Source organism: Rattus norvegicus, chromosome 5 (assembly GCF_036323735.1).
Source record: "Rattus norvegicus strain BN/NHsdMcwi chromosome 5, GRCr8, whole genome shotgun sequence".
Taxonomy (NCBI): domain Eukaryota; kingdom Metazoa; phylum Chordata; class Mammalia; order Rodentia; family Muridae; genus Rattus; species Rattus norvegicus.
Window position 1 is genome coordinate 127,524,463 of NC_086023.1, and position 23,300 is coordinate 127,547,762.

The 23,300-nt window shown below is 50.4% G+C and overlaps 1 protein-coding gene and 2 long non-coding RNA genes across 4 annotated transcripts in view; 1 reads left to right on the forward strand and 2 right to left on the reverse strand.

Annotated features, from left to right (window-relative positions):
- Window positions 1-23,300, forward strand: part of Glis1 (GLIS family zinc finger 1) — a 189,996-nt gene that overhangs the window by 73,529 nt on the left and 93,167 nt on the right. The window lies entirely within an intron of this gene.
- Window positions 680-1,424, reverse strand: LOC102551042 (uncharacterized). The gene is made up of 2 exons (XR_592676.3): window positions 1,224-1,424; window positions 680-1,125 (listed from the first exon to the last, which is right to left on the reverse strand). It is a non-coding gene; the product is annotated as an uncharacterized LOC102551042 (long non-coding RNA).
- LOC120102948 (uncharacterized) lies at window positions 6,187-6,811 on the reverse strand. Its single transcript, XR_005504932.2, has 3 exons — window positions 6,757-6,811; window positions 6,432-6,603; window positions 6,187-6,301 (listed from the first exon to the last, which is right to left on the reverse strand). It is a non-coding gene; the product is annotated as an uncharacterized LOC120102948 (long non-coding RNA).

Here is a 23,300-nt window from a genome sequence, read left to right on the forward strand (position 1 = left end):
AGTGGGACAGCCCTTTGGCTGTCCTCTACTCTGGCTGATGGATTCTTACTTGGGTTGTGGTCCCTGTCTCTCTGTGCTGTCATGTGGTACTGCTGTGTGTCTCTAGGGCACTTAGGCTTGAGGTTTGAGGATCCTTTTATACTGTTGTCAGTTCTTGAGGACTGCGGGAGTCTTCTGCTTCATGGGTGTGTTCCCTAGGTAAAGACTTAGAAACCGTCTCTATGGGGGAGGGGGGCATTGCAAGGTCTTCTGGTTTCTGTAGTCTGCCAGCCCTTCTTTTATAACCTGCTGCTGGTGGTGGCTGAAGAGTTGACTCTTCCTAAGGGGCCTGAGCACCCTAGCTTCTGCCTAGAGTGATGGACAGTGTGCCGAAGGTTCTCTTGCCCTCAAAGTTCTCTTACTTGTGGTACTATCAGGCGTATCTATTTTAATCAGCACTTAAATTACCAGGCGGTTTCCCTCAGTAAACAAGCAAGCATCCTTGAGAACCTAGCTGTGCTGATGTCCGGGAGATGGCACGTAAGCCCATGGAAGTCCCTTGTAGAATGCTGTGCCCAAGACATAAGAAGTCACCAACCATAGACAGGGACAATGAGCAAAATAGATGTGGTCAGAGGGGAGAATGTTCTGGGGATAAAATAGAACAGGTTAAAAAAAGAAAAAAAAAGGCCACACACAGTGCACTTTCACCCGTGTTTCTCAGTGCTCCAAGCTTCCAGAGTGGCTAAGTTTGGCAGGATCTCCCACATCCTTGCTGTACAAGTGCTAGCCAGAAGGCCCACCCAACAGCCTGTGCACGTGCTAGCCTCCCTGCAATGCTCGCCTGGCGTCCACTTCGCCCCATTCATTAATGCTTTGATTGAAAATGACTTAGAAGGAGCCAAGTAGACTCAAGGTAAATCCCAGTTCAATTACCCCTTTGTTGAGGTTACTTAGTTTCTCTGAGCCCTGATTTCTCCTCTGAGAGCCGTGGAGATGACAGCAGTACTCTGTAGGGTCACCTCGAAGCGGCTTAACATGGTACTGTAGCATGAATGGTGCGGTCCTTCCACTCCAGCCTGGGACTTGGAGCTCTGACTTGTATGCATCTGGATATTAGTTCACTGTCTTGTAGGACCCTGTTGTCTGGTGGGTGGAGACAGAAAGGTGGACAAATATGGTATGTGTCACTTGGTCACAATGCAGTAGGAAGAGAGCAGGGATGGGAGACGGGTAGTACTTACGGGTTCCTGGCAGGTAGCATGCCTGGGGACACCTTGGTGTTTGTGTGATGTGTAAGCCACGGGCACAGAAAGAAACCACTGTGGCCGGGACTTTTGTTGCTCAGTCAATCGCTGGCATTTACGGAGCTCTTACTTGAGTGCAGCCTATTCTATGCCCCAAGAACAGCTCTGCGATGAACTGTGTGTTACCTGGACTCCGTGTTCCTGTGGGAGAGACAAACCATGGACCAACAAGTAAGCCAGGCAGTTTCTGTTAGCCCTCAGGTGACTTTACGCAGGTCTGACGTGTCGTTCCTCTGCTGTTTATACTTGCTATTGCGAACTGCCCGTGTCACTTAGAGCAGGAGCCTTGTGTCTTCCGTGGCCCGAGTGTGACTCTAAGGCCTGGAGTCATCATGTGCCTCCCTCTCCTCTTCCTCACCTGTTTGACTACTTGTTCTTAGTGCTTCCCTGCTGGAAGGATGTTTGAGGAGAGCAGGGATTTCTGTCTGTTCAATCTAGTGTCGTCTCCCAGACATCGATGGCAGCTTCTGGCATGTAACAAAAGCTTAAGAATGCTGATTTACTAATTTCTTCAGCAAGATTGTGCCTGCTTGTGTGATAAGTGGTGATGAGAAGCAAGCGTCGGGCAGGATAGTTGGGTGTGGTGACACACACTTGTAATTCTAACTCTGAGGCCAAAAGATTGAGTGTGCTTGAGGTTAGCCTGCCTGGCCCAGTGAGCTTAAGTTCAGTCTGGCTTACATGGTGAGAACTTGTCTGGAAACAGACACAAAGCACAGAGCAGATGAGAGGATGGTGATGGTGAGGGGACGATTCTTCCTGGGTCATCATGGGCTCTGTGGGCAGTGGCATCTGGGCAGAGGCTGAGAGAGAGAGAGAGTGTGTGTGTGTGTGTGTGTGTGTGTGTGTGTGTGTGTGTGTGTGTGTGTACTCTATGGGAGGGAGCCATGAATGGGGTAGCAATAGAGGGAAAAGGAGGTAGGTAAGCTAACAGTTATCCTCTTGGCGAATGTAAAGCTAGCACATACAACCAGGAAATGGGAGCATAGAGAGACATTTATCAGAGAGAGCAGGCTGGCGGTTTCCAAAGCAGCCTCTTTCTGCAGGAAGGGAACGTGGGGTTTCAGTCATAGTATCTACTATGCACATTTATACCCGAGAGCACTTTAGGGGCAGGTGTGTTTCTGAGCATGCTCAATGTAATGACATAGGTCAAGAAGGAAAGAGTTACACATTACCTAGCTTACAGTAATGTCACATGTGCTTAAAAGGGGAAGATGGCTGGGAGGAATGCTTCTGGGCATCTTCAATTCAGTATCAGAACATGCTACATTTTCTCAAAGTTGCCTAAAAAAAATGAGTCAGAATGGCTAGGTGCCCCTGGCTGCTGGCTCACAAGTTCCTCTGAAGTCTTAGCTGAAAGAAAAATAAGAAATTAAAAAGGATAGCCCAGGGCATGTGGTAATGCTGGAGTTTACCTCCGTGCGCCTGCTGCCCTCAGCGGCTAGCAGGATCTGGTAAAGGCACCTTTCTCTGTTTGTCAGTTAGCCCTAAGGAGGATCCCGGGTGTCTCCCCTGGACTTTGTCCTTTCTTTTCAACACTAGCTAGCTTGGGATTGTGCAGAAATTCCTGGCTAGCATCTGGACCCCAAGGCTGGGCTCCCAGATCATTGAGTTAGAAGCAGCTGAGCCTTCCTTCCCAAACCTCTTGGTCCTCATATGTGATGTGGCAACGGACAGATCTGAGGTCCTACTAGCTCATGTGTGTGTGTGTGTGTGTGTGTGTGTGTGTGTGTGTGTGTGTGTGTGTGTGTGTGCGATGTCTCATTCATCTGGCCACTGAGGGTGGACAGACCCTGGAGCTCACCATGTGTCATCTCCTTCTTCCCAGTGGTTGTCATGGACTCAAGGAGCCTGAGGCCTTGACAGAATTAACTTGTCAGCTCCATACACCTATGTGTGACAGAGTCTGAACCAGTACCCTGTCCCAGCTGGTACCCCTGCAGCCTTAACTTAAGGTAGAGCTCCAGGGTTACGAGGGCATTTGGGACAAGGCCCTACCCTAGTTCTAATGGGCTGTTTCCTGTTATTCTGAAGGCTTGCCCCTAAGACTTGCTGGGGTAAGGTTGAAACTTCACAGAACTGGGAAGAAGAAACCCGAGTGTAAATCAGGTTTATGGCCGGGATAATGAAGTCTCGGTTCCTCGGCCTTCTTGATTCCTTCCATATGAAGCCCTCTGCTTTTGGTCACAGTAGAACATAGTGGTTTCATGTGTCTGGTCCCCAGAGACTGCAAGGCAGGACATTCAGATGTGTCTGTGAGCGCTGATTGGCAGCACTGTGGCTGTTAAATGATAACATTCTTTACACCTTCTCTGCCTGCTAGGGATGGGGCCTGTGCCCAACACAGGTAACAGAGCGTTTCCAGGGTGGGGTAAGTCACAGGTGTGCCAAAATGATGGTGGCAAGACCTGCAGACCAGGCAGGCTGGTAGACAGTCAGGGAGGGTTTCCGGGGGGAGCTGACCCAAGAGGGACAAGGAACTCAGAGGAGGGGAAGCTGCAGAATGGTGTGCCAGGCAGAGGAACAGGCATATGAGCACTGAGAGGGGATAGTGCTCGGCTCATGAGAGGTTGGAGAGGCAAGTCCAATATGGAGGAAGGAGGGCGTTCCTTTGTGGCGTGCTTTTGACCTTCCTGGGTGAGGTGTTAATTACACAGGATGGGGAAAGGGTGGATGGGAATTTATCAGTTCCCACAGTAGATTTGCCTCGACAAGGGCCTGGGCAAGTGACAGGAGAGGCAGTGATGGTGACAGACACCCGTATGCTGTGCTCCATCCGGTGGTCCTCAGTGGTACTGGAGAGGTGATCTGTGCAGCCATCCGTGCTACCTACCCTCCATCCAAGCACGGCAGCTTAGCTCTGGGCAGCTGTGCTGCTGGTGTTTGTAATTATGGTGGCAATAGGATCATGCTGATGACTGCCTTCGGCCGGTTGAGCCAGGGGCCACCAGTCCTGTAATGGGGAACAAAAGCAGGCCACCGTACTGCTTGGGGGATCTTGAGGTGAGTACAGGGTCTCTGGCTCACTGGCTCTGACTAGCTGTCTTTATCTCCCTGTGCCCGGCAGTGCCTGATGGTTGGGATAGCAGTGACGAGACACCCTGACAGGGATTCACCCAGGAAAGATGGCATGGGAGGCGCAGGTCCTGGGATGGAGCTGCTTCCAGTGATAGCCCAGGCCATGTGCCTCACACTATATGGGCCCTCCTCAGGGCAGGAGTTGAGGGAGGGGTTGGCGACAGTTCCTCATCCAGAGCTTACACTGGTCACTCCCTCGCACCTTCTGAGACCCAGCTCTTCCTTCCCAGAAGCTCAAGAAGAGCACTGTGTCAAAAAGATGTGCCAAGGATGCTGTTAGCCCTCTGCTACCAAGGCCCCGCCTCTCTGGGGCTTCATAATCACCTCAGCCCTCATCTTCAAGGGTCACTATGACAACGCCATCCCCAAGGGGCCAGAAGACCCTGTCCACAAATGTCTGAAAAGACAGTGTCCAACCTTGTCTTCTCAATGAGGAGCCCAAGAACTAGAGAAGGATCACCCAGTTGGACACCCTGGTCCTCCCTATACCTCCAACTCCCCTGCTGTCTGAACATTGCAGGACCTCAGGGCTCTCCCAGCGGGCACTGAGATTCTGCATTGAGAAAACCATCCGTTCACTGAGGCAGCTCATGCACAGGAGCCGTTGTCTACAGGGTAGAAGGAAGAGAGGCTGGGCCAGGAACGGGGAGAGCACACTCCAGGGCAGCAGTGGAGGCCACCTCCGGGGCTAGGTGTGGGCACTGAAAAGAGAAGGAGCCAGCCTCTGCTGAGAAAAATAGCATTGGCTACTTGGGGAGGGACAGCTAGCTTTTCCCAGGACTACTTTTTAACATGGTGGGTGGGTGGGGCCTGGGAAGGGCCACTCACAGCTAGGACTGGACCCCTGAGTAGGCAAGTGGCTTTGCCTCATTCCTCAGCTGCCTGGGCTGAGGGTCGGGAGTTGACATGAGACAGTCTGAACTGCCCATGACAAGTCCTTGGATTGTCCCAGCACTGGGTTGTGGGAGCTGAGGGCCTTTGGATCTAAGCTTCTCCCTATGTGGAGAGGGAACAGGAATGTTTGCTTCTGAATTGCTACAAAGAAAGCTGTTACAAAATGGTGCACACTGTGTAAGGAAGGATTAGCAGGGCCTGAGCTGGGGGTACTTTTGACTTGGCTGGAGGAGAGGTGGAGATGCCGTCAGTATGCTACAATGTGGGAAGAGCAACATACCTACCCTCGTATGTTGCTAACAGAAAACCTACACTACAGCCTCCTGTTGAATCCATCGTGGCTCACTACTGTCCTGGAAAGCCACAAGCACCGTGAGGGGCAGGCAGCCAAGGACAGAGCAAGCACTGGGAGGCAGGCAGGCAGCCTAGATGTGACTCCTGACCTGGCCTTCCCATGTGGCTCCAAGTGTGCCTTTTGAGAGTCCTTCACCCCTGCCTGTCCCTCCATCTGTCCAACGGCCTGTGTCACTTGGTACTCACATAGCAAGGGCGACCCTCTGGAGCCAGGCTGCTGCTGGCTGCAGAGGCCCAGCTGGGCTGCTGATTGTTCTGAAGAGCTGAGGGCTCTTTCAAGAGAAACTGCAGTCAATTAGTGGAGAGTGGAATTTGAAAGGCCCAAATCCCTTTTTACCCCAAACTTCAAATCTGGTTTTCGTCAGTGGCTTTGAAAACAAACACCAAAAGAACCCCTTTTTTTTTCAAAAATTATTTTTTCCTTCTCCTCTTTTCCCATCCCTCCCTTGTATTCTCTTGTTTCCCGGCCTTTTATCTCTTTGAACAGTCAGCTTTGGTACCCTGGCCTGGCTCTACAATGATGGCTGAGCAGGTGGGTATGTGACTGTGACAGACCCCACCCTCCCGGTACATGCCTGAGCCTTGCCTCCTCTGGAACGGTGGCTGGTGGGGAAGCCATGCGGACACTCTCTGCTTCACTTCTCTGTGCCTTGGGCTCGCCCAGAATGTGTGTTGGAGCAGATGCCCTGCCATAGGAAAGAGAAGGGAAGCGGATGGCAGGGTGCCCTGGAGAACAAAGAGGGCCTTAGGGCCATCCACGCCTATGTCACCCATTGTTGCTGTGAATGTCCCCTGAACATCTGCTCTGAGCCAGACCTGGTTCTGAGGGTCCCAAGGCAAACTGTCTTAACATCAGCCCCAAGCAGCCCGGAGTCTGTAGGGAGAGGGCAATAGCTGTAGGGTGAACCATGTGCTATAGGAACAGAGAAGGTACCGGCCATTTGTAGTAGTCAGAAGAAGCTGTGACAGGTGGCCATTGGATCGGCTTCTGATGGGTGAGAAAGAGTTTGCTAAGGAAAGGGGTGGAGAAGGGCATTTTGGCAGAGTGAATGAGAAAGCTAAGGTCAGAGGCTAGCCCAAGCCAGGTTATGGTGTAAGGTGGTCAGAGGCTAGCCCAAGATGTATGTTCTTCACATCTTACCACAGCATGTATAACATATGGTATCTTGATATCCCATGAGCTCCTGGAGCAGGCACTGTGTCCTCTGGACAACTCTGAGGTGGAGGGTTCATGCTCCATGTCACAAATGAGCAGACAGGCTCACAAAGGTAAAAACCTTTCCTAAGAGTCACAAGTGTTCAGCTGGGGAGGGTAGGCATTTGGGCTGGGGCGGAGAGCCAAGTAACTGGCTACCTAGAGGCTGCCAGCAGACAAACTAGCATCTAGGGACCCCTCTAAGGACAAAGGGGTAGAGCTCGTGTGTAGAGGTGTCAGTGGATACTCAGCAGAAATGTCAGGCTTGGGATTTGAACCTAGGACAAAGCGACAGCATTCACAAGCACATCCTCTCGCCTTCTCAGTGAAGCCCTGCTGAGCTCACCCCTCTGCCCTGCCTTTGCCTCCTCTCCTCATGCCGTTAGTCAGCTGAGCTCAGTCTCTGGGAGCTGCCTGAGCACAGGCAGGACCATGCATGTGATGCGGGTGTATGCGTAGGTATGAGAGGGACAGCAGGGTAGCGTCAGCCTGGTTTCAAATCCTGGTTCTACCTTGACAACGGTGTTACTTAATTCTCTTCTTTACACAATGGCACAGTGACAGGACACCTTCTGGGGGCGTGCGGAGGGGTAAGGAGACTGTTTAAGTCAAATGCTCAGTGTTTTTTATACAGAGCACATGCTTGGTGAATGGCTGTGTCACTGTAGGATTCCAGACACTCACGTGCTAGCAAGTTTAGATCTAGACTCTGTCCAGAAGAAAGCTGGGGACCCCAGAAAGCCTGCCACCCACCCCTGGGTCTGTAATGACAAGCAGAGACCTAAGCTGTGTGTGGTGCCCTTGAAGCTAGTTCTCAGGGAAGCGTTGTCATGTGTTTGAAGCCATCCTGAGCCGCAGAGTAAAATGCAAAGGAGGGAAATGGGAAGGAGAGAAAGAAAGAAACGAACCAAGCAGCCTGAGACCCAGGGAGGGGCAGGATAGGAGCATCCATCAAACCGATGTAGAGGACCAGCCTCCCAGGCTTAGAGGTCCTTTAGCACTACCAAAGCGCTGACATCACTGCTCTGTCCTACCCCATACTTGGACATCCTCATTCTTACTGGGTCATCTTCAGGAAGCCTGAGGGCTGATACTTGGCCCCAATCTCAATTCTGACCTCTTGCTTCTCAAGGCACCTGAATTCTCACTGCTTTGGGACATCGGTTAGCTGTGTCCCTTCTCTAAGCACTCATAACATTACATTGATATCAGTAATCTTCCAGATGATTAAAATGTGCTGAGTCCTGAACATCTCATAGATAGTAGTTTAAATCTGACATCAGGACTTCCTAAATTTTTGGTTTCTTCCCCGGGTTTGCAGAAACATCAGCTGAGGTTTGGTAAAGTATCAGGCTTGAGATTTGAACCCAGAGCCAAAGGTAGCTAAGTCACAATCTTTTGCTATGTATATAGTCTCTTGCCTCCTCCATGGTCTGGCTGTGAGGCCAGTGGGGTTCTGGGGAGAGTACTGTGTACTGTGAGCCCCCCTCCCCCGGGGGGGACCTCTGAAGTCCATGTTACTAGATCCCTGGGGTCTATAAATATTCACTGAGTAAACCTGCATTTGCGTTGGCCCCATATAGAAGGCTGGAAAAATTCCCACCCTGTCTCCAAGGTAAGACAGGAAAGAAAATATTATCGTCACCCTCTAGTGGAACCAGCTCCAGGCCTCTGTCCCACTGAATCACCTGAGTCGGGTCGCACCACAGCCACAGAGAGGATCAGGGTTTCCAACCAAAACAACGTGTGCATCTGCCTGGAATTTAGTGATTGATTTATGGGGTGCCTCCTGCCAGCACCAAGGAGATGGACAGGCCTTCTCCAAGCATGGTTGAGCACAGCCTCCCAGGGAAGAGGCAAGCCCTTGGGGACCAAGGCACAAATGAATATGAGAGCTGGCAGCCTGGTATGATGCAGTCAGACTCACAACTACGAGAGGTCATACCAGGCTTTCAAGGGCTTGGCGCTCCATGGTCTCTCTGAACACCCTCCCCTGCCTTCCCAGGGCTCCATCAGCCCTAGCGACTAGTGACTTTCAGCGTCTCTGTGTCCTCTGGTGCAGTTTAATCTCCAGATTAATCTTGTGGGGCAGGTGATGAGACCCCATGTTATAGCTGAGGAAACCAGGGTTCAAAGAAACTGGGGATCTGGCCACACAGTGGCAGATCCTGCCTTTCAACCTTAGCCTTGTCCACCTCTGCAGAGCTGGAAGGTCTTAGGAGCCCTGCCTGCCTCTGCCCTGGCGTGGATACAGCCAGGCCTGCCGAGGGCATGGAAGTTTGGAATGACTGGTGTCCCAGCAGCACGTGTTCTCATTCAGCTTGCCTTTCCGTCTGCTCACGTCTCTCCCTCCTGGGCTCACTCCTTGATCCTTGTCCACCATTTTGTCTACCATCCCTCCTCTGGGTTTGGTCCTAGGATTCCCTGCCCTGTGCCATTGCTCCACCCTGTCGCAGTGGCTCTGCTAGGGCTGGGTGACAGGCAGGTCAGGGAGAGAAAGAGGATGTATCAGTTCCTATCTAGCTGGTCAGGTCTGCACCCTTGACTCCGCAGTGGCTCTGGTTAACCCTGTCTGTGGAGGGGGACATGGCTGTCTGACCATGGAGGAAGCCAGTCCCTTTGGATAGCGATGATCTGTTTTGCTCAGACTCTCCCTCCTGTAGCCGCTCCATTATACAACTCCAGTATCCATACCTCATGCGGAGTGCAAACGTTTCAGACTTCTTAGGCTTGGAAACTCCTACATAGGCAAAACCACGTGAGCATCTCTAGTCATATATCAGAAATGGCCAGGGATTAAAAATGGTTGATTGACAGTCAAGAAATGCTGGATTTCACTGCGTGGGGGAGGGGCTGGGGGTGGGTGGGTTCTGGTGTCCATGCATGTGTCTGTGCATGTGTTCATTAAGAAGATGACATTGGAGTCCCTAGCATTACAGGTGGTTGTGGGGCTGCTGGTGTAGGTGCTGGGAATGAAATCTGGGCCCTTTGGAAGAGCAGGACCCACTCTTTTTTTTTTTTTTGGTTCTTTTTTTCGGAGCTGGGGACCGAACCCAGGGCCTTGCGCTTCCTAGGCAAGTGCTCTACCACTGAGCTAAATCCCCAACCCCCAGCAGGACCCACTCTTAACTACTGAGCCATCTCTCCAACTCCAAGGCTTATGATTTGAGGATTACAGATGCTCAACCTATAGTTGCTGCCAAGACAGCCAACTGGAGGGCTCCCCGGCCCCTTTGCCTTTATGATCCAGCACCACCAACCAGTTAAACCGTGGTTATTACCCGTCAAAATGAAAAGGGAACTCCCTCATTCCAGAGAGAGGCCATCTCTGCTTCCACCCTGCACACACTGTCCCTAGCACAGTCCCCAGATACAGATCTATCTTCTCGCCCAGTGGACAGATCCTGCCTGCCTCCCTCCTTCCTTCCCTACCACTCTGGCTGCTGGCTCCCAGGGTTCAGTGCTCAACATTAGATATTCTAGCCCTGGAAAAACCACCAGCTTCTTCTGTGTTCCTGTCCCCTGCACATGTGGGTCTGTTCTGTGAATCTCTCTTCTTCCTGCCTGGTTGACTCTTGACTGTCAGTCACTGACAGTGAGTCTCTTGGTAACTGGAGTGCTTACGTGGGGATAGTGCTATTCCTTCCAAAGACGGGCGTCACTCTGCATCTGCTGTTGGGTGTGCTGTACCCAGTGACACCAGCCAAGGCCTATGGGAACTTCATACATCACTTACATGCCATCTGACTCATTCATGAGCTTAGCCTAAATCCAGTCTGGTCCAGGTAAGAGTGGACAGCAAGTGAGCCTCCCCGAGACCAGAGAAGCAGCTCTCTGCTCTCAGCCCGTTCTCTTGATTCATGTGGATCCTCCTCCAGAAACACACTTGTGCTCCCCTCCCCCAGGACATAACATGGTTTCATTTGCATAGCCCCCACTCTGCTTGAAGCTTCTCCCCTGGGACCCTCCCTTGCCCTTGCTTGTGGACTTAGGGGTCTTGCTCCCAGGGCCCCTATCAGTTCAGTAGAGATCAGCTGGGTCTCAGTGGCCACCAGTGAGGGCCAGCAGAGAGTAGCTTGTAGCATGCTGGGGCAGTGGGTAAGCCTGTGAGGGAGACCAGCCTGTCAGGGAAATCATGCTGCTTTGCTCTCGGGCCATTCATCCCTTCTCTCCTCATTTAATGGACGCTCCCTGGGACCTGCTATGCCGAGGGGCCAGGATCAGAAGGGAAGCTGACCCACCCCATGGAGCCAATATGGGGATGCTGGGCACACCCAAATGCTGCCTACTGGAAAGGAGAACTAGAAATGCATCACAGGTGGATGGCTGTGAGAGGGGAAAGATGCCAGGATACTGAGTGGGCTCCCAGAAGGCCCTGCACTTAGCTACTGAGTGGCTGAGTGAGGAAGCACGTGGGGAACTGGAGACAGGTGGGTGTGCTGAGGTCAAAAGCCTGGCCATAGAATCAGCCTATTTCGGTTGGTTTTCTGTTGCTATGACAGCATACCCAAGGCGGAGTAACTTAAAATTAAAAGTGTACTTTGGCTCAAGCTCCTGGTGGACAGAAAATCCAAGACCAGGTGTCCACCCTGGGGAGATTCTTGGGCTGTTTCAGCTCAGGGCAGGAGGTGGAAGGTGAGCGGACATGTGCAGAGGTGGGGGAGGGGGCTGGCAGGTAGCTCAGGGTGGACCACTTTCTCAGTGTGTGCAGGCTCTGGGTTAGATTCCCAGCATCACCTAAAACACTAGAACCCAGCATTCCCAGAGTTGGGGGCCAAAGGATCAGGAGTTCAATGTCATTCTCAGTTGCATCGTGAGGTTGAGGTCAGTTCAGGCTGTAGGAGAACCTGCCTCAAATAAAGGAATCGAGGAAGAGATGGGGGCAGCCTGAGCTCCTGACAGTTGACCCATTTCCTGGAGAAAGACAAGGCTATTCTGGGCACCTCCCGCCTCCTCTCCCTCCACCCCCAACACTGCCAAGCTGAGAAATTAAGGTTTTTAACACATGTTCCTTTGGGGGAAACACACGCCAGTCCTTAAGTTTGCTGTTTATCTTGGGACTGCCCACCGTGGCTGGCCCCTCGAGGGTAGCGTCCGGTGTAGTGGTCATGGTGAGTACTCATACTTTCCCATTGCCCTTCCAGTCACAGAGGACGTTCTCACTGGGACAGCGACGTTTCCTGTTGGCCTTCTGTAAATACCTTCTGTCACATTAGGTTCTCTTGTTTCCAGGCTGGCTGTTTCCTTTAAAAATTGAGTGGATTTTGAATTCTTTATTTCCTTTTAAGCTTTAATTAATTAATTAATTAATTAATAACATTTTATGAGTGCCTGTATACTCATAAACATGTACACGGTGTGCCAGAAGAGGACATCAGATCTCATTATAGATGGTTGTGAGCCACCATGTGGTTGCTGGGAACTCAGGTCCTCTGGAAGAGTAGCCAATGCTCTTAACCGCTGAGCCATCTCCAGCCCAGATTTTGAATTTTTATCATGTCTTGTCTGTGATTATAAAAAAAAATGTTTTTTCCTGAATTGACGAATGTCATAAACAGTGTTCAGCAAAGTTGTAATGTCAAGTCAACTTTGTATTTTTCAGCTATATCTAGTCGCACTGTAATGCCTTTCCCCAGCTACATACTCCAAGATTAGATTTGTTAGTATCTTTGTTTTGAGACAGGGTCTCACTGTGTAGCCCTGGCTGGCCTGGACTCTCTACGTAGACCAGGCTGGCCTCGAACTCAGGGATCTGCCTCCTAAGTGGTGAGATTAAAAGTGCGAGCAGCCGCACTTAGCTAGTTTGTTAATTTCTCATTTAAAGTTTATTTGCCTGTGTTTGTGAATGAAATTAGCTGTGACTTCCTCCTACTGTCATTGCTGAGCTTTTAACACCAGGGCTCTCCTCATACTAGGCAGTGAATCGGGGAGACGCCTCCTTTGTCTCGTCTCTGGAACGCGGCATGAGAGTGAAATTTCTTTGACTATTAGGCAGTAATTAGGCAGAAAAGCCGCCTGGGCCTAGAGTTTTCTTTGTGGGAACATTTTTCAAAAAGATTTATTTATTAATTATGTACAGTATTCTGCCTGCATATGCCTGCAGGTCAGAAGAGGGTACAAGATCTTATTACAGATGGTCGTGAGCTACCATGTGGTTGCTGGGATTTGAACTCAGGACCTCTGGAAGAGCAGTCGGTGCTCTTAACCACTGAGCCACCTCTCCAGCCCGTGGAAACATTTTAAACATTAATCTAATCTGTCCCTGCCTATGGGCTTGTTCACGTTTCCTAGTTTTCTTTTCTTTGATTTTGATAACTGAAGCTTTCTTAGAGATTGGTCCATTTGGTAACTCAAAATCACTGGCCCGCTCCGGTCTCTGGACAGCGCCTTGTCTGTGGCCCGCTTCTGTTGTCATTCCCATGGGGGTCAGTTGCTCCTCCTCTCTCCTTACTGTGAAGATCTTGGTGAGTTGCTTGTCGTTCACTCACCTTGTCAGGACTTTGCTTGGAGATTAGTTCACTGATCTCTCTCCCTTGTGCAGCGTGCAGGACGGGTTTGCTACGGACTTCTGCCCGTGTCTCTGATTTCTCTGTACCTTATTTTGGTTTCCTCAATACCGGTGGAGTTCCGATTTCTCCTTACGTTGGTGGCTCTGTTCATTTCAGTTCTGGGACGTTAATGGAGCTTTGCTCCTGAGGACCCTTCTTGCATATGCGCAGAGGCAACGCTAGTGATTCCCGTCTTTTCCACATCAAGTTCTGTCCCTTTCCCAGACTGTCTCAGCTACATAGAACCTTATCGTTATTCCTAATGTGCTAAGGACACCAAATCAGACTGTATACCGCGGTCGTCTGCAGCATCCTCCCATTCCTCCCGCTGGTCTAAATGCAAGCTGCCCTGACAGCAGGGACACTACTGTTCTGGGACTCTTGTCCTTGGCAAGTGGTCTCAGGAGCCAGAATGAGAGCTAAGCGGTGAGGCAAGGCAGCAGGCTCCTCTCCCCTACATCATGGGGGCCTTGAAACGTTCGTCTCCACCACTGTAGGGCTGGGCTGGGAACTTGCATTTCGAGTACTTGCTTGTCTTGCTTCCTGGGGTAGGTGGGAGGGGAGGCTGCTTGGTGGCCTCACCCAGAGCCCAGGCCCATGGAGGTGGCCTGCAGCTGACTGTGGTGGCTCAGCTAAGAGTATCAGAGAAGATGGCACAGGACACAGGATCCACAGACAGCCGTGTACAATGTGAAGGTTTCTTCCCATCTGTTTCCTCATGGATGAGCTCCTCCTAGACCTCCTTGTCATCTTGCTTTCTCAGGCCTGGCTTCGGTTGTTCCACAAACAGTGGTGACACCGGGGACCAGATCACTCTCTGAGCCTCAAAACTTCCCTCTCTTCTGAGTTTCTGGATGCCTGGCTCCACTTCTGCCTTGGCCACTTCTCCCCAACACCACCCCTGAACATCACGTGCCCACGTTCCCTTCCTAGTGGTCCCATCACCGTCACCGCATTCAGACATCTGCTGTGGATACAGAGGTGTGTTTTCAGCCTTGATCTGGCCCTTCAGCCACCAGGATTTCTCCGCTGTGAATGGCAGTGGCTTTTCTATCCTTTTGACTTCCAAGGATCTCACTCATACGTTTCTGTATTCTTTCTACCCCATCCTCCCAAGTGCTAGGACCACAGGCGTACGGCACCATGGCCCCTACACAGTGGCTGCTTCACTCGATTTTGGCACGTTGGCATGGGCACCAGGGTGATTCTGTCACAACTTCTTCTGTTGGTTGACAGTTGGAGATTTTGTCCTGTGTGTGGGAACATGCTTGCTGTTGAAGGTGCAATGTGTGAGCCAGCTCCCTAGAACAAAGAACCTTTCACCCTCAGAGTTCAGAGGTCAGCAGTGCTGAGCTTGGCAAACCTCATATGGAGACCCAGCAATATGATTCTTCTTTTGAAAAAACTTTTTATGTTTGCGGGTGCTTTTCTAAGTCTGTGTATCACTTCTGTGCCCAGTGCCCAAGGCCAGAAGAGGCCATCAGATCCCTTAGGACAGGAGTTACCAATCGTTGTGAAGAGCTAGGTGGGACTCGGGTCCTCTGGAAGAGCAGCCAGTGTCTTAGACCTCCGAGTTGTTTCTCCTGCCCCATTGTTGCTTTTGTTAAATTCATCCAAACTCTGCATTTCATCTAATGTGAAGGTAAAGCAAGGTCTGTACAAAGCCTTCAGTGCCCTGTGTCTCAGTCTCTCTATGTCTCTCTGTCTCTCTGACTGCCTGTCTCTGTCACACACACACACACACACACACACACACACACACACACACACACACACTCCCTTATATTCCCACCGTCTCCTCCATGCCGTCTGGCTTACTCCACTCCAGTCACGTTGACTTCTAGCTGATCTAGGAACATTGGTTTGACCTCCACTGCCTCAGGGCCTTTGCACTGGCTGGTTACGTCTGCTCACCTGTCCCCACCTGCGCCTAGACATCACACCACCAATTTTCCTCCTGCTTCAGATGATTACCTAAATGGGCCTCTACTGTGAGGCCCTCCCTGATACCTGTGTAAAAGTGTGCCTCCCCTTCAGTCGCCGCCTCCTTATTTCTTTCCTGTTTGTGCTTCCTATTTATCATTCTGTGTGTGTGTGTGTGTGTGTGTGTGTGTGCATGCATGCATGATACTGAAGACCATGCATGAGGCAAGCGCTTCACTAATGAGTTCTATCTCCAACCTGCAATTTACCTATTTTACGTTCTGTCCCCCCAGAACATGAACCCCGCGAGAGCAGAAATGATTACCTATTTCATTCACAGCTACATTTCCAGCCCCGGGAGCAAGCCCTGGCCCGTAGCAGGTGCTCAGGAAAGAATGTGCTGAACAGATGATGAATGGACAGTGCTGTGCCGAGCCTCGGCACGTACATACGATGTGTATGATCATCATTATTACTCTGCACGATGCCCGGGGAGAGGCTGGAGACCCCGCCGCAGGATCTGGGAGAACACGACACACATGGGGGCAATTGGTTAACTATTTGGGGGGGGGAATCATAAAGTTAAATCCTCACCAGCATCATCTCACAAAATCCATTCCAGATGGATTAAGGAGTGAAGTGTGAAAAATGAAGACACACAAAAAATTAGGAGAGATTATAGCAGAATACTTAGCTGACATCTAGTTGGAAGAGGGATAGGCTTACGTAATGGCTGACGAAGGGGTTGTAACTAAAAGACTGTTGAAGTGCTTCGGGTTGTAAACATTTTTATATGTGAAACTTGGTCTTTGGCTAGGTGTGGCGTCCCATGCCTATAATCTCAGCATTGAGAAGCTGAGGCAGAAGGATTGAAAGCTTGAGGCTAGTTGGGATACACAGTGAGACCTCATCTCAAAAATGAATGAATGAATGAGTTAATAAATAGATGGGTATTTGCTTCTAGACCAAAGGTGATAGGGTTTATAAACAAACCTATAAACTAAAAAGATCCCCAGACTAAAAAACCAGGGAGAGGCAGGTGATGGAAGAAAACGCAGTCAGACAGAAGGCTCAGGTATTTGTCCCCAGTCCTAATATCCAGTTGTAACATCCAGGAAGAGGAAGTTGTGCCGCCCTTTGTCACCAGCGGGCTCACAGCCTCTGCTGGGCTACAGCAGGGATGCTCTCGCCATGGCAACTTGACAGCGATGTTCCAGGAGCCTGGCAAACATCCATCCACTTTGGTCCAGGAATCCCTCTCCTTGGAAGTAGTCCTGGGAGGCGTTTGGAGCTGTGGACAGTGATTTATGTGCAGGGGTGCTCATCCGGGTGTTAGTTAATGAGAGCCAAACATGGAAAGTGTCCGAAGTGCTTGACAGTGGGAGAGCCAAGTGAGCATTGCTGACGTGACCAGACGTACTATTCAGGGGACGGCTTTAGGAGACTCCCCAGGAGTAAAGGGAAAGGTTCAGAATCTGATGGGTCTGTTGTCTATAACAAATACTGACAAATGTGACCCGGTATTAAGACCCAAAGTGTTTGCGCACATGGATGTGCACACACAATCATGTACACGGTCGTAATGAAAATGGATATATCATAGTTTTCATCAGTTTGTGAGATGAAGTTTTTTTAAAAGGGTTTCTCTAAGTTCACTAGAGAGAGGCCCGTGCTGCGGTCAGTTGTATGTGTCTTGGGGAAAGGAAAGCCTGACTTGCATGTATGGAGTGGTCTCATACATGTGTGCAGGAATGTTCTGGAAGGTTCTCAGCTTTGAAGAATTCCCTGGGTTAGCAACTATTTATAGCCCAGAGGCCCCAGCTTTCACGGATCCTGTGTTCGAACGTACAGCCCAACAGTGAGCAAATGTCTTAACAGTGTGTGCTGGGAAGATTGATAGCAGACAGGGCCCCTCACTGGACGTGTGATCCCAGGGACAGGAGACAGCCCAGTGTGCCCAGTTCACTGTCTTGCACAGAGTAGGCTGGAAAGAAAGAGGGCTTGCAGTGTTTAAGCTGTGGGAGGAGGCTGGTGTGGTTGAAGCAGGAAGGAGTGAACAAGGTACCCATTGATGTGCCCCACCCTATCTTTGGATCCAGGCCTGTTCACACTGAAGCTGGTCTCATGCTTCACGCATTCCTCGGGCATGCACGCATGCACCCTGTCAACAGGTAGTAAGCTAGGCAGCAAGGCTGAAAGGCTGAATAAAGGACTCTGAGGAGTTAACAGTCCAGGAGCAGGCCAGTAGAGCCATCAATGGTGCATGGTCCAACTCCTCTCTTGGCTTATTCATGGGACTGTGAACTGCAGATGTCTGGTGGGGGTGGTCGGGGCCATCGGATCTGAGCTCTGTAGGACATGCTGGAGTGAATTTCCCAAGCAGAGAGATCGTTGAGGCCAGCATGAAACAGGAGGCATGGCAGGGTATGATCAAGAATAGCACACACCTTTACATGTATGTGTGCATGATGGTACGGAGTCAAGTTCTAGAGGGTCTGAGGCGTGTCACATGCAAGGTAGGGTTGGTGTCAGGCTAACTGCTATGGCATCCCAGAGCAGCCAAGATTTTCTGGGGCAGGACCTGGAAATGTGTCTCAAGAGTTGCCTAAGAGGTCGTGATACCTGTGCAAGGTGGGAGTCGTGGAGAAGTAAAATGGGCAGAGCCAGGAGTCTGTCCTCAGAGCCTGCCCCAGTGGCTGCTCCTTCTGTTTCTGGGAGCTGGGGATTTTTGTCCTAATATTTGAGCCTTGGTCATTAAGTCCACCCTGTCTCCGTCCTGTATTTTGTATCGTGCTTTGAGGGTAGCACTCAGCACACAGTGGACCGAACTGGCTTTGATCTGCCGGATGATAATAAGTGTGGGAGCCTTGACGGTAACAGGTGCTGTGGTGGCCGGTGGGTGGAGTGCACAGTCCACTTGATCCGGGCCCCGTGAGTTCATCTGCTGACCACGGTTCCTGGTCTGTTTCCTAGAGCTGATAGTTATGTCAGTGCATGGGGACTGGTGCTTTTAGTTCTGTCTTCAGAGTCACTACAGGGTGGGCATTGAGTTGGGGGGACTGAATCAGTGATGTGCTCTGTACATTAAGAGCTTTCATTCTGGCGTCTTCAGCCTGGCTGGTTAATTTGAGGAGGGCCCCCGGGGACGAGGCAGACAAAATGCTATCTTTGTCTTGGGCAGAGACCCAGGTCAGGGGCTGGCAGGAGCAAAAACACAGGGAATGGCCATGGGAGTGGTGCCTTGGAAACTGCACCTTCAAGCTAAAGGCTTACTCATGGGTCTCTTAGGGTCCAGCCCCAGGCGGGGACCTTGCTGCTTCTGGCTCTCTAGCTCTCAAGTCACCTAAGGTTCCCCTTTTACTACACTCTCTTAGAGGACTTTGGAGTGAGTTGACCAGGTGACACGGCCTGGAACAGCACATCTTGAAGTCCCCATCTATAAAATGGGCACAATTCTGCCTCCATATATACCACATACAAGTTGTGTCAAGCTCACAGACACATCATTAGTGTTCAGTCTATGTCCCGCTCCTTCCCTGGTCCACCTCTGCTGGAGGGGAAGTTGGCAGAGTGTCCCCAGAGGGTCCCCAGCCAGGCCCCATTGGCCTTAAATTCTGCTATCTCCTCGAGATAATAAATAGGAACAAAACTCAAATCCATTATTAGCTTCTTCTAGACTGCATGATTTATGGCTTCAAAGTGTCTCTAGTTAATCTGTCGAAAGGGATTTTAAATTTCATCCGTCTTCCCTGCTGGCAGCCCCTTCTACCTTGAATTCGGCTGTTTGACATGTCTAGTACCGCAGTCCCATTTTAAAAACATTTACAGTGGGTCGGTGGAAAAAAAGCCAGAGCTGAACGGCAAGCATGAGGCTCAATTTGGCACATCTGCTTTGAATTCCACGCATCTCCACAAGTGCAAATAACTTGAAAGTTCGCCCTGGGAAGAGGTCTGCTGTGCCCACGAGGGCTGCCTTAGGTGACTTTAAAGGAGAGAGGGATAATTACTGAAAATGAATTGTCACTGAAATAGAAACCTCCCGACCGGCCTGCTGACCATCTGCTGCTCACATGTGCAGGCCGCCCGCACCTCCCCCTCCCTGCTCTGGGACGCTCTGCTCTCTGGCTTTTAAATCGTTGCTTCCCAGCACTCAGGTGATGCTCTGGTCAAGACTGATGGGAACTGAGATAGAGCTGACCGTTCCAGTCTATGGCCTTGGGAACCAGAATCTGGGTAAAGGTGGAGATTGCCTAAGGTTTGGTCCTGTGATAGATGGGAAAGGCTCTGACAGTAGGCCCTAGGGACACAGGGTTGGGGCTGGAGACAAGCAAGCACACGTGAGAACGCACTGACACAGGATAAGGTATGCATGTAGGTTAGAGGACAACTCGTAGGAGTCATTTCTTTCCACCACGTGGAAAGCTCTAGGTATTGAACTCAGGTTGTCAGGTTTCGTGCCTTTACCCACTGAGCCATCTTGCCCGACGTGGCATGCTTTTAAGTAAGGAGATGTGCTCTCAGGATGGTAGTGTGGGATGAGACAGTTAGAAGATTTTCCAGGGTGGTTGAGGAAGGCCTCCCTGGCGAGCTCAGAGCCCCCTGGGAGCATCAGACTCAGCGTATGGAGGCCACAGGAGAGGCTTTGTAGCAGAGCCCAGCTGGAAGAGCGGTATCCATGCCTGAGGCTGCTGGCTGTGCAGGATAGGCGTGGAGAGAGCTCCCGGGCAGGGCTGTGGTGGCAGCCCCTTGGGAAGTTAGGGTTGTCTGCTGTTTATTTGACTTGTCTCTAACTGGATTAACATCCTCACTAGCCGGAGCAGTGGGAACTTCAGTACTTGGCCGGGCTCTAGTCATACCAATGAGAGGTGTGGGCATGGCACTGAGGAGGCTGGACTTTGGCTCTGTGTCCTGTGCGTCTCCTGCCATCCCCAGAACAGCCCTACTCCAGCCTCCGACCCTGCCAAGAGGCAGAGACAGTGCAATCATTGTCACAAGCCTTTCAAGACACCAGTCAATGGTTACTGGCACCCCCTCAGCCCTTCCACGGTCACCTGGCTCTGGCATCTGGGGGTGACCCAGACCTCTCTGAGGGAAGGCAGTTCTCTGACTGCAGGCCGCTATGAGCTTTCCTGAGATACCACCGTGGCACCCCACGACCTGTGCTGGTCTCAGGGACTGAACATGGATACTGTTTGCGCACTCCTCTGAGTGAGAATTTTAAATTAAAAGCAAGATTTTTAGTTTATATTCAGCCCAGTTGATCAGCTTGTTGTGTCTGTGTCTGTGTCTGTCTGTCCGCACGCGACTACCCATGACCGTGTGTTCTCTTGTGATAGCAGGCCTTAGAGAGTTTCTTCAGTTGCTCCCCACCTGATTCTTTTAGACGGGTTCTTAGCCCCTGAGCCCTACTAATCCTCTCATCCCCGACTCCCCCAGTGTTAGGGTTACAGGTGCGTACTGCCGAGCCTGGTTTTAAATGGCTCTGGGGTCCAAACACTTGTACAGCAAGTGCTGAACTCACGGAGCCACTTTCTCAGAGCCCAATTCAGCAACTTTTTAAGTGCTTCCTGTTGGTTTTGTTTTGTTTTCTGTTCTAAGAAAACTTTGCCCGTCCCAAGTGTGAAAGCACGGGAGTCAGACCGTCTGAGGATTCAAATCAGTTTCTCTTCCGAGCGTCTCCTGTGCTCCTTCAGAGCGTTCTGAGAACCATGAGGATTAAATAAAGTTATCGTGTAGCCATAGACCCACCTCGGGGTACACAGTAGGTGCTCACTACAAAGTCTCAGGGCTAGGAGTCGGGGATGCTGTCTAGGGTGGGGAGACCGGACCACATATGTGCAGACACTGCTTATTGAATGACTCTCTGAGTAGATGAGGAATGAGAAAATGATGAATAAATGGTTTGCTTATGAGGATGTGGTCTGCTTAGGGTCAGTCAGGAGAGGGACTCTTTGACTCCATCATGAGAGGCCGAAATGTAAGCTTATTGATGTAGCCTCCCAGGTCCCGCCCACACTGGCAGCCCCTCCTCAACTTCTGTGCTTCCTGGACCCCATCTGAAATACTTAAGAGACCCCAGTATCTCTGTGATAGCCAGAGAGAGGCTGGCCTTGCCCTTGGGGGCTGTTCTTCTTGCTTATCTTTTGGCAAACAGCCTTTCCGGAGTTAGCTTGAGTCATCTCTTGGAGGGATTTGTCTCTGGCCCCCTCCCGCTCATAAGCAAGAAAAGGCAGTCAGTGAAGCCGTAGCTTACCAGCCGGGCCCGGGACTGCCAACAGCTGTAGTTGGGGATTTGTCTCCTCTCAGAATGGACCCCCTTGTGATGGGGCACTCTGCAGCCCTTTAGTGAACGTTGGTCATGAGCCTTTGGATAAGCTGGGCCTGCCATTGTTCTTGATTTCCCTGAAGACTAAGTATAAAGTACCTAATGACTAAGTTCACAGCACCTTCACACTTGCCTCAGTGCATTTCTTCATATGCACAGGCTCCTTTTCAGGAAGGTGACTGCTCAGGTGTTGGTTATTTTAAATTGTGTTGTTTGTCCTTTAATTCTTTTTTTTTTTTTTTTGGTTCTTTTTTTCGGAGCTGGGGACCGAACCCAGGGCCTTGCACTTCCTAAGTAAGCGCTCTACCACTGAGCTAAATCCCCAACCCCCTTTAATTCTTTAATTGCAAGAGTTCCTTGTCTGTCCTTGATCTGATTGATTGGATTGTGTATTGGGAATTTCTCTCATTTTCTGCCATGTCTTTTTATTTTAGAGAGAAATGGAGGGTTTACATTTTGATTCAGTCAAATGCTTCCTGATCTTTGTGTTCTAAGAAAACCTGGGCTGTCTCAAGGTGTATTCTTTTCTCTGTTACGGTTTCAGTTTTAAGGTTGGGTCAGTTGTACATTGGGAGCTAAGCTCTGTATGTGGTGTGAGGTAGAGTCAGCTTCGTCTTTCCCAAAAGCCTGTCAAGTTCTCTAGCATGGTTCGCTGAAGACACTCTCCTCATTGGTGTGCCTTGGCCCCTTATGGAAAACTCCATCAAAAGGGTAGGGGATACACCTCAGTCAATAAAATTACTGAAGTGCTGTAGACCTGAGTTTGATCCCCAAACCATGCATAAGCCACATACAGCCACCTGCACCTGTAAGCCCAGCACTGGGTGTGGTGTGAAGTTAGAAACAGACAGATCCCTGGAGCCCACTGGCCCGACAGCCTAGCGAGCCAGTGAGTTCTAGGTGGCTAAAAGCACTTGCTGCTCTTCCAGAGGACCCAGGTTTGAATCCTAGTACCCCCTGGTGGCTCTCAACTGTCTGGGACTCCAGTTCCCAGGGATCTGATGCCCTCATCCGACCTCCACAGGCACCTGCAGTAAGCAGATATGTATGCAGGTAAAGCACCCATAAGCATAAAAGTAAATCAGTAAAACTTTAAACATATTTAAGATAACCATTGGAGAGCAGTTGAGGCAGATGCCTGTCTCAGAATTTGTCCTTCATGAGTATGTATGTACACACGTGTACTCACGCACCTTCATACACACTTGCACACATCTTCATGAAGGCATTCATACCACATACATGCCCAGAAAGCAAGGGCAGGAGCAATTCGTGTTGAGCACATTCCCACAGGTTTATTTGTAGACTTCCTGGGCTTCACTTTAACTTTTGTGAAAGGCCTTACACCACATTGTCTTAATCCCTGCGGTTTTATAGAACATCTTGAAGCCAGATAGTGCATGTCCTATCAGTGTCAATGTTATTTTGGTCATCTAGGTCCCTCGTGTTTTCATAGATACATCTGAATCAACCTGTTTATTATTACCAAAAAGTTGGTCACTATCAACATTTCTAGGGCAGTTGGATAGATCTGCCATCTTTCTTAAGCTTTGCTTTTAATCATGTGTATGTGCACACGCGTGTAGGTGCCCTCAGGGATAAAGGTGTCAGAGGGCCTGGAGGATATTCTGCTGGGAATCAGACTTTGGATCATATTTTTTCCCTGATGTAGAAAGTATTTCTTTTAAATTCAT